The sequence below is a fragment of the Nerophis lumbriciformis genome, linkage group LG26 (assembly GCF_033978685.3).
Source record: "Nerophis lumbriciformis linkage group LG26, RoL_Nlum_v2.1, whole genome shotgun sequence".
In the NCBI taxonomy this organism is placed as follows: domain Eukaryota; kingdom Metazoa; phylum Chordata; class Actinopteri; order Syngnathiformes; family Syngnathidae; genus Nerophis; species Nerophis lumbriciformis.
In genome coordinates this window covers 14,570,269-14,577,500 of record NC_084573.2, presented here as the reverse complement: position 1 = coordinate 14,577,500, position 7,232 = coordinate 14,570,269, and the positions used below count along the sequence as shown (strand labels likewise).

Genomic DNA, 7,232 nt, shown 5'->3' with positions numbered 1-7,232 from the left:
GTCATCTTCCGGAAATGTAAACAATGAAACACCGGCTGTGTTTGTGTTGCTGCAGTCGGCCGCAATACACCGCTTCCCACATACAGCTTTCTTCTTTGCTGTTTCCATTGTTCATTGAACAAATTGCAAAAGATTCACCAACACAGATGTCCAGAATACTGTGGAATTGTGCGATGAAAACAGACGACTTAATAGCTGGCCCCAAAATGTCCTTGGTATTAATAGAATCAAATAGGTCAGTATTGTTTGTTTTGTTCTTCTATCTACCCTGACAGTTTTAACACTGCTGTACTGTACATTTTTCAATTGTTTGACTCCTGAAAGGAAAGGAAAGGAAAGGAAAGGAATTCAAAACACATCACATAGTGAGAGTAGAAAAGTCTGACTGCGAAGCACCCTCAGTGGATGTGTGTGTGTGTTTTTCAAAGACTGAAATAGATCAGGGAGTGCATCCGCACATTCTCCACTCACGGTTTTTAATCTTCCTGCCCATTTGTCCATCATGCAGTGCTGCTGTGCTTCCTGCCTGTGTCGCCGTGGCGATGACTGTACGGCCAATAAAAAAAAGGCAAAACAGGAAACTTAGCGGAGGCCCTCGGATTTGTTATGAAAGCGTCTGCGCCGGGAGTCCCCCACCTGCCGCCGCGATCGCTCCCTGCATCCGCCACGCTTCCCCCCTCCCCCAACCCCTTCCCCGCCTTCCTTCGGGCACTCGGCCTAATGCGATTTTGTGCAAACTCAAGGAGGCGAAACAACGCGGGTCTCGTCCTTGTTGTGTAACTAAACACACAAACACACGCGCCGGCCGTGAGAGGACGTGCTCGCACAGACGCCGGAAAACGGAGCTGCGGGATATGTAATCGGAAAACAAACGTGAGAGGGTGTGGTGCACTTCAGCATCAACTAGGACGGAGTCGTCAACCCGAAATGTTGAAAGAGCCAAATTGGACCAAAAGTACAAAAAAGTAATCTGCCTGGAGCCGCAAAAAATTTAAAGTCTTATATAAGTGTTATAATGAAAGCAACACATGATGTAAGTGTCTATATTAGCCGACTATCAAAATGACTTTAAAAGTCTTATATAAGTGTGTGGAGTTTGCCCTCCAGGGGGTTCTTCGGACCACCAAGCATCGACATGAGACATACTTGCCAACCCTCCCGGATTTTCCGGGAGACTCCCGAAATTCAGCGCCTCTCCCGAAAACCTCCCGGGACAAATTTTATCCCGAAAATCTCCCGAAATTCAGGCCGAGCTGGAGGCTACGCCCCCTCCAGCTCCATGCGGACCTGAGTGACGTGTCGACAGCCTGTTCTCACGTCCGCTTTCCCACAATATAAACAACGTGCCTGCCCAATCACGTTATAACTGGAGAATGATCGAGGGCGAGTTCTTGGTTTCTTATGTGGGTTTATTGTTAGGCAGTTTCATTAATGTCCTCCCAGTGCGGCAACAACACACAACAACAGCAGTCACGTTTCCGTCTACCGAAAAGCAGTTTGTCTGCGGTAAACAGCAATGTTGTCACACTCTTAAACAGGACAATACTGCCATCTACTGTGCATGCATATGTGACAATAACATCTAGGGCTTTTAGAGAGTGCAGTGCACAACTGCGCACACAACAAGGAGACGAAGCAGAATGCATCATCAGAGAGGGTGTTCAGCATGGTTAGAAAAATAGTGACAGAGAATAGAACAAGGATGGACAATTCAACCCTTAACTCAACAATGAGTAGATGAGTGTTATGTGTGTGTATATGTGTAAATAAATGAACACTGAAATTCAAGTATTTCTCTTATATATATATATATATATATATATATATATATATATATATATAGCTAGAATTCACTGAAAGTCAAGTATTTTGTATATATATATATATATATATATATATATATATATATATATACACATGAAATACTTGACACACACACACACACACACACCTCCCGAAATCGGAGGTCTCAAGGTTGGCAAGTATGACATGAGAGCCAAGTTCAGATTCCCTATGAGGGTTTATTTTCTCAATTAAGTCTGTCAGGTGCTTTTCAGCAATTGTCTTCTCTTTCTCCCTCTCGCTCCAGCTCTCCTCCAGCTCCCACACTCTCTCCTCCCGGCTGCTGCCTTTTAACAGAGCGACAGGTGATTAGATAACCAGGCCCTGGTGGGCCATCTACGCACCTGTCGCTGATCTCGAAGCCGGTCCTGGCACACCCCGCTTTGCTGCAGGTCCGCAGGCCACGCCCCCCCCCCCCTCCACAAAGTGTTATGATGAAGACAACGCATGACGTAAGTGTCTATATTAGCTATATTAGCCTACTATCAAAATGACTGTAAAAGTCTTATATAATGTAAGTGTTATAATGATGGCAACACATGATGTAAGTGGCTAATTAGCTATATTAGCCTACTATCAAAATGACTGTAAAAGTATTATACAATGAAGGCAACACATGATGTAGGTGTATATATTACCTATATTAGCCTACTATCAACATCACTTTAAAAGCCTTATACAAGTGTTATAATGAAGGCAACACATGATGTGTCTATATTAGCTGTGTTAGCCTACTATCAAAATGGCTGTAAAAGTCTTATATAAGTGTTATAATGACGGCAACACATGATGTAAGTGTCTATATTAGCTATATTAGCCTACTATCAAAATGACTGTAAATGTCTTATATAAGTGTTATAATGATTACAACACATGATTTAAGTGTCTATATTAGCTGTATTAGCCTTCTATCAAAATGACTGTAAAAGTCTTATACAATGAAGGCAACACATGATGTAGGTGTATATATTAGCTGTATTAGCCTACTATCAAAATCACTTTAAAAGCCTTATACAAGTGTCATAATGAAGGCAACACATGATGTTAGTGTCTATATTAGCTGTATTAGCCTACTATCAAAATAACTTTAAAAGTCTTATATAAAAGTGTTATAATGAAGGCAACACATGATTTAAGTGTTTATTTTAGCAATATTAGCCGACTATCAAAATGATTTTATAAGTCTTACATAAGTGTTATAATGAAGGCATCACATGATGTACGTGTCTGTTAGCTATATTAGCCTACTATCAAAATGACTTTAAAAGTCTTATATAAGTGTTATAATGAAGGCAACACATGATGTGTCTATATTAGCCTACTATCAATATGACTGTATCGCAGGCTGACGCAAATCTATTTTGACAGAAATGTTGAAATGTAATGTTTATTCTACACATTTTTACAACATTGAAAACCATTAGTAAAACTTCTCAGAAGGTGAGATACCTCCTGGAAATGACTGTCTTAGTATTTCCGAAGGTATAGATGTGTGTGTCCAAGTTAAAGGAAACGGCAGGCTGTCTTCTTCTAATGGATTTATTACAATCTTTGCAAGCTGGCTAACGTTTGCTGAGGTCTGGAACAACATGGCGCACTAACAACTATCAGAAATGCAGTCAATATTACATACAGATAATGTGTCATGAGACATGCACATATAAATTAACATAAGTAAAGGGAATTAAATATACCTAGAAACGAGGCATAATGATGCAATATGTACATACAGCTAGCCTAAATAGCATGTTAGCATCGATTAGCTTGCAGTCATGCAGGGACCAAATATGCCTTATTAGCACACCATAACAAGTCAATGACATCAACAAAGCTCACCTTTGTGCATTCACGCACAGTATAAAACGTTTGGTGGACAAAATAAGACAAAGGAGTGGCATAAAACATGTCTTTCTGTGGCAGCGTTGGAGAAAGTTGTACATGTAAACAAACTGTTGAGTCACAGCAGCGAGTTCAAGGGCCGCTGAAATTAGTAGGACAAAACAGCGCTTGCCAAATACTGTCATCAGTGAAGCATAAACACAAACATAATAAACAGCGGGCTTTCTAACAATTAGAAAGGTTCTGCAGGAAACATAATACAACAAAAAAGATATTTTTCAACCAAAAGAGGCCCTAGAACCGCGGGTTGCCAACTCCCAAGCTAAGAGGAGAGTTGAGGGCAAAGTCTGACATTTTTGGTTCCGGGGGGACTCCAGACAGTGAGGTTAGGGTGGATGTGGCCTGACAGGAGCCACCTGGTGAAAGGCCAAGGCCTGGACCCTCACCCTGGAAGGAAGTAGGCCCTGAGGTGCATCAGAGTTCAGGATGTGTCGGAAAGACTCGCTCTGTCCATTACTGCTCAATTTGTCTCAGACCTGTCAGCTATTACTATATTTGTTTAAAAAAAATTACTTTTTGGAGAAAAAAGGGTTGCTTGATAATTACCCATATTAGGAAATATGATGTCACACCGATGAACAATTTTAAAAAGTTTAAAAAAAATAACTCGATGAGGCAATTCCTGAAGGAATTGTGTGTGAATACTCCAATGCTGAAGTTGAACTGAAATGCTGACAGAATGTAGTATGAATGTACGAATAGTTTGAATGTTGGAATGGTTTGAATGTTGAAGAGTTTGAATTTCCAGGAAAAACGGAATTTGGTTTGGAACTTGGGAAAGTGTTAGTTGGATGAGTTGAATGTGTTGATGTTGGAATGGTTTGAATAGGTTAAAAAATGTGGGAATTGTGCAACTTGGAAAAATGTCCCATTCATTTCAATGGGAACTTCCTGGAAATTTGGGAATTTCGGGAAAAGCGGGATTTAAAAAAAATGATTAGGAGCATGAATGAGCTGAATTGGTTGGTGCTGGAATCATTTAAATCGGCCAAGAAATGTTGAAGTAGTAACAGTGTTTTAATTGCAAAATGGTATTAGGGAATTTCGGGAAAACCAGGAATTTTTCAAGTTCTTAAACCAACTTGTTTTTTTGTCCTGACGGAGAAGAATGTATTGACAGTGGAACGGTTGAAATGGGTTGAAAAATGGGAAAGGAGTCATCGCACTAAAAAAAGGTTGGAAATAAGATTAGAGAAAAAAATGGAATTCCTGGAAATTTGTTGAACGTGGAAAATGGTTGGTTAAATGTCCACGATTAATTGAATGGAATGGTTTGAATAGGTTGAAAAATGTGGGAATTGTGGAAGCTTGAAAAATTGATCTTTTTTTTTTGAATGGGGAAAATGTCCCTAAAAACTGTGAATTTTAGGAAATGTTATTAGAAATTTTGAAAGAGTGCACACAATACCTGAACAGGCTGAATATTTTAATGTTGGAACGGTTTGAATCGGATAAAAAATGTTGGAGTTGTGGAACTTTGGAAAATGTTCAATTCTTTTCAATGGGAATTTTATGGAAATTTGGGAATTTCGAGAAAAACGGGAATTTTTGGGAAAATTATGAAAGTAATGTGAATGTTCTGAATGAGTTGAAATGGTTGGTGTTGGAATTTTTCAAATCGGTCGAGAAATGTTGAAGTAGTAACAGTGTTTTAATTGCAAAATGGTATAACGGAATTTTGGGAAAACCTGGAATTTTTCAAGTTCTTAAACCAACTTGATTTTTTTTTGTCCTGACAAAGAGGAATTTATTGACAGTAGAACGGTTGAAATGGGTTGAAAAATGTAAAAAGAGTCATCGCACTAAAAAAAAGGTTGGAAATAAGGTTTGAAAAAAATGGAATTCCTGGAAATTTGTTGAACGTGGAAAAATGGTTGTTTAAATTTCCACGATGAATTGAATGGAATGGTTTGATTTGGTTGAAAAATGTGGGAATTGTGCAAGTTTGAAAAATGGATAATTTTTTTGAATTGGAAAAATGTCCCTAAAAACTGTGAGTTTTAGGAAATGTTATTAGAAATTTTGAAAGAATGCACGCAATACCTGAACAGGCTGAATATTTTAAAGTTAGAACGGTTTGAATCGGATAAAAAATGTTGGAATTGTAGAATTTTGAAAAATGTTCCATTCTTTTCAATGGGAATTTCATAGAAATTTGGGAATTTCGAGAAAAACGGGAATTTTTGGGAAAATTATGAAAACAACGTGAATTTTCTGAATGAGTTGAAATGGTTGGTGTTGGAATTTTTCAAATCGGTCGAGAAATGTTGAAGTAGTAATAGTGTTTTAATTGCAAAATGGTATTACGGAATTTCGGGAAAACCTGGAATTTTTCAAGTTCTTAAACCAACTTGTTTTTTTGTCCTGACAAAAAGGAAAGTATTGACAGTAGAACGGTTGAAATGGGTTGAAAAATGTGAAAGGAGTCTTCGCACTAAAAAAAAGTTGGAAATAAGGTTAGAAAAAAAATGGAATTCTTGGAAATTTGTTGAACATGGAAAAATGGTTGTTTAAATTTCCACAATGAATTGAATGGAATGGTTTGAATCGGTTGAAAAATGTGGGAATTGTGGAAGTTTGAAAAATGTATAATTTTTTTGAATGGGGAAAATGTCTCTAAAAACTGTGAAATTTAGGAAATGTTATTAGAAATTTTGAAAGAATGCACACAATACCTGAACAAGTTGACTATTTTAAAGTTGGAACGGTTTGAATCGGATAAAAAATGTTGGAGTTGTGGAACTTTGAAAAATTGTCCATTCTTTTCAATGGGAATTTCATGGAAATGTGGGAATTTTGAGAAAAATGGAAATTTTTTGGAAAACGATTAAAACAATGTAAATGTTCTGAATGGTTTGAATCGGTTGAAAAATGTGGGAATTGTGGAAGTTTGAACATTGGATAATTTTTTGAATAGGGAAAATGTCCCTAAAAACTGTGAATTTTAGGATTTTTCTTAAAAAATTTTGAAAGAGTGCACACAATACCTGAACAGGTTGAATATTTTAAAGTTGGAACGGTTTGAATCGGATAAAAAATGTTGGAGTTGTGTAACTTTGAAAAATGTTCCATTCTTTTCAATGGGAATTTCATGGAAATTTGGGAATTTCGAGAAAAACGGAATTTTTTTGGAAAATGTTGAAAACAATGTGAATGTTCTGAATGAGTTGAAATGGTTGTTGTTGGAATTTTTCAAATCGGTCGAGAAATGTTGAAGTAGTAACATTTTTAATTGAGAAGCGGTATTACGGAGTTCCTGGAAATTCTTTAAAGTTCAAAGAATAACTTAGTTTTTTGTCCTGATTAAGAGGAATGTTTTGACAGTGGAATGTTTGAAGTGGGTTGAAAAATGTGGAAGGAGTAGTTGCTAGAATAAAGGATGGAAATAGGGCTTTGGAAAACCAGGAATTCTAGAAAATCCTGGAATTTTTTTTAACTTAAAAAAAAAAAGTAGTTTGAATTTCCAGAATGGTGGAATGTGTTGATGGTGG

At 37.5% G+C, this 7,232-nt stretch overlaps 1 long non-coding RNA gene across 1 annotated transcript in view; it reads left to right on the top strand.

Moving 5' to 3' along the window:
* Positions 1–2,288, top strand: part of LOC133623875 (uncharacterized) — a 127,098-nt gene extending 124,810 nt beyond the window's left edge. The window contains exon 3 of the long non-coding RNA XR_012051192.1: positions 2,090–2,288. This is a non-coding gene — a long non-coding RNA (uncharacterized lncRNA). The remainder of the gene's footprint in view (positions 1–2,089) is intronic.
* Positions 2,289–7,232: the final 4,944 nt, after the last annotated feature.